General features: G+C 49.2%; 1 pseudogene; it reads right to left on the bottom strand.

Moving 5' to 3' along the window:
- Positions 1 to 560: 560 nt before the first annotated feature.
- On the bottom strand, positions 561 to 1,589 carry LOC142452755 (glyceraldehyde-3-phosphate dehydrogenase-like; annotated as a pseudogene).
- Between the last annotated feature and the right edge of the window lie 2,427 nt (positions 1,590 to 4,016).

Here is a 4,016-nt window from a genome sequence, read left to right as displayed (position 1 = left end):
AATTACAGGACACAAAAGGTATCAGACATAAAGATATAGGTTGATAATTAGGTTATATTAAATTAAGACTATCCATTTTTTAAAAGATGCCATAATTGGTAAAATGTCAAGTCCCAAAGTAGAAGAATTTATTACATAGACGTAAGTCTTGCTTCCATCATGGACAGATAGATAGATAGATAGGTAGATAGACTCATAGATATATAGGATATATAGGATATATAGGTGGAGAGCCAGGAGGATGTTAAAAAATGCTTCTAGGGCTCCAGTTCATATGTGCAAATATTTATTCCAAACAAAATGTGTTTAAATATCTCTGCACTCAGTAGACAGATGCAGAGAAGTTCTTTCAGCTATATATATATATATTGGGGTGCTGGGTACAGTGTACTTTATTGATGGTACATGACAAGATCGGGCTCTCTAAGCCCCTCCCCTTCCTTCAGGGCGTTTGGATGTTATATTCTCAGTATGTTGGGGGATTGAATTGGGGGCAGGCTCCCCAGCAGCTAAGGGCCTCTCTTCCTCCAGTGCTGTTGCTGGGACTGCTGGTCCAGGGGGCTCTTACTCCTTGGAGGCCATGTGGACCATGAGGTCCACCACCCTGTTGCGGGAGCCAAATTCATTGTCATACCAGGAAATGAGCTTGACAAAGTGGTCGTTGAGGGCAATGCCAGCCCCAGCATCAAAGGTGGAAGAGTGGGGGTCATTGTTGAAGTCACAGGAGACAACCTGGTCCTCGGTGTAGCCCAGGATGCCCTTTAGCGGACCATCGGCCGCCTGCTTCACCGCCTTCTTGATGTCGTCGTACTTGGCAGCTTTCTCCAGACGGCAGGTGAGATCCACGACGGACACATTGGGGGTGGGGACACGGAAGGCCATGCCAGTCAGTTTCCCATTCAGCTCCTGGATAACCCTGCCCACAGCCTTGGCAGCGCCAGTAGATGCGGGATGATGTTCTGGGCAGCCCCACGGCCATCACGGCAGAGCTTCCCAGAGGGGCCGTCCACGGTCTTCTGGGTGGCAGTGATGGCATGGACGGTGGTCACGAGTCCTTCCACAATGCCAAAATTGCCATGGATGACCTTGGCCAGGAGGGCTAAGCAGTTGGTGGTGCAGGAGGCATTGCTGACCATCTTGAGGGAGTCGTACTTCTCGTGGTTCACGCCCATCGCAAACATGGGGGCATAGGCAGAAGGGGCAGAGATGATCACCCTCTTGGCACCGCCCTTCAAGTGAGCCCCGGCCTTCTCCATGGTGGTGAAGACACCGGTGGACTCCACGACATACTCGGCACCGGCCTCGCCCCACTTGATGTTGACAGATCTCGCTCCTGGAAGATGGAGATGGCCTTCCCATTGACGACAAGCTTCCCACCCTCAACCTTGACGGCGCCGTTGAACTTGCCGTGGGTGGAATCATACTGGAACATGTAGAGAATGTCGTTCAGATCAATGAAGGGGTCATTGATGGCAACAATCTCCACTTTGCCGGAATTGGAAGCAGCCCTGGTGCCCAGGTGTGGCCAAATCCGTTCACTCCGACCTTCACCATCTTGTCTCGGGGATGCGGCTGGGATTGCACGGGAACGGGAGGGGTGGCTATCAGTCGCACGAGGAGGAGCAGAGAGCCTGTATTTTTTGTACCCAAATAAGCAAACATTTTTGAGGTCAGGGTTCATATAACATTTTTTTTTCTTCTTTTACATTTTATTAGGGACTCAAACAACTCTTACCACAATCCATACATATACATACATCAATTGTATAAAGCACATCCATACATTCCCTGCCCCAATCATTCTCAAGGTATTTGCTCTCCACTTAAGCCCCTTGCATCAGGTCCTCTTTTTTTTCCCCCCTCCCTCCCCATTCCCCCCTCCCTCATATGCCCTTGGTAATTTATACATCGTTATTTTGTCATATCTTGCCCTATCTGGAGTCTCCCTTCCCCCCTTCTCTGCTGTCCCTCTCCCAGGGAAGAGGTCACATGTGGATCCTTGTAATCAGTTCCCCCTTCCCAACCCACTCACCCTCCACTCTCCCAGCATCGTCCCTCACACCCTTGGTCCTGAAGGTATCATCCACCCTGGATTCCCTGTACCTCCAACCCTCATATGTACCAGTGTACAGCCTCTGTCCTATCCAGCCCTGCAAGGTAGAATTCGGATCATGGTAGTTGGGGAGAGGAAGCATCCAGGATCTGGGGGAAAGCTGTGTTCTTCATCAATACTACCTCACACCCTAATTAACCCATCTCCTCTCCTAAACCCCTCTATGAGGGGATCTCCATTGGCCGACACTTGGGCCTTGGGTCTCCACTCTGCACTTCCCCCTTCATTTAATATGATATATATATACATATATACACATACATATATACATATACACATATATACACATACATACACACACTTATATCTTTCTTTTTTGCATGATGCCTTATACCTGGTCCCTTGGGCACCTCGTGATCGCACTGGCCGGTGTGCTTCTTCCATGTGGGCTTTTTTGCTTCTGAGCTAGATGGCCGCTTGTTCACCTTCAAGCCTTTAAGACCCCAGACACTATCTCTTTTGATAGCCGGGCACCATCAGCTTTCTTCACCACTTTTGCTTATGCACCCATTTGTCTTCAGCGATCCTATCATGGAGGTGTGCAGTCAATGATATGATTTTTTGTTCTTTGATGCCTGGTAACTGATCCCTTTGGGACCACTCGATCACACAGGCTGGTGTGTTCTTCCATGTGGACTTTGTTGCTTCTGAGCTAGATGGCCGCTTGTTTATCTTCAAGCCTTTAAGACCCCAGTCACTATCTCTTTTGATAGCCGGGCACCATCAGCTTTCTTCACCACATTTACTTGTTCACCCACTTTGGCTCCAGCCGTTGTGTTGGGAGAGTGAGCATCATAGAGTTCCAATTTAATAAAAGAAGGTATTCATGCATTGAGGGAGTGTTTGAGTAGAGGCCCAAGGTCCTTCCGTCACCTTAATACTTGACCTATAAATATAGACACATAGATCTATTTCCCCATCCTCCTATATATGTTTGCATGTACATGTCTTTGTCTAGACCTCCATGAATGCCCTTTGACTCCTAGCTCTTTCCTCCATCTCCCTTGACCTTCCTCCTGCCCTACTACCATGCTTCATCGCCACCTGGGCTAGAGTATACCTCTTCTCTAAGCAACCTTACCCTTGATCATTTCCCACCAGGCCTGCCACTCCCCCTTCTCTACCATTTGGGGTCCCATGTTGTTCCCTTGTCCCTGGGTTTGTTAACACCACTTCCTTACCCCCCCTACCCCCCCACCCCAAGTCCCCCCGGAACTGTCGGTCCCGTTGTTTTTCATCCAGATAGTTCATCCAGCCTGTCCTATTCAGACAGACCTGTGGAGTCACTAACATGCACGAAAACTAGACAGAGGAAAAACAAAGCAACAGTATACAACCAGACAACAAAACAACCAAGACAAACCACTGAAAAAGAACAGAACAAAACAGTTCACAAGAGAAAAGCTTGTAGTTAGTTCAGGGATCGTTTGCTGGCCCTTAGGAGCGTTTTCCAGTCCAGTCTGTTGGGGCACCACGCCCTGGCCCCAAAGTCCACTTTCAGCATTCCCTGGGGACCTTGCCACTCCATTCCCTTGCTGTTCCGCTGCACTCCCCCAGTGATTTGCCTCGGTGTGGTGGGATCAGGTCAGGTGCAATTCCCACACTGTGTCTCCGGTGCTGTCCCCTGTATTGCCCTTAGTAACTGAGGGGCATCATGTCTCATAGTAGGGCCAGCCATGTTGTTCTCTCTGTGGACTGGCTGCTCTACTCAGGAACATCATCATCACGGCCTGGTGGGCCAGGCTGTGCTCCACTCTCTCCTCCTGCCCCTTCATCTGCTCCCGTGTGCTCTGATCAAATATGTCCATCTCCCATAGCTGCAGAGTCAATGTCGTCCTTTGGAACAAGTTTCACAGGGGCAGAAATCCGAATGGCTAACAAACATATGAGAAAATGTTCCCGA

Source organism: Tenrec ecaudatus, chromosome 7 (genome assembly GCF_050624435.1).
Source record: "Tenrec ecaudatus isolate mTenEca1 chromosome 7, mTenEca1.hap1, whole genome shotgun sequence".
NCBI classification, from domain to species: Eukaryota; Metazoa; Chordata; class Mammalia; order Afrosoricida; family Tenrecidae; genus Tenrec; species Tenrec ecaudatus.
Note: the sequence above shows the minus strand (reverse complement) of the source record. Positions and strands in the feature narration are given on the sequence as shown.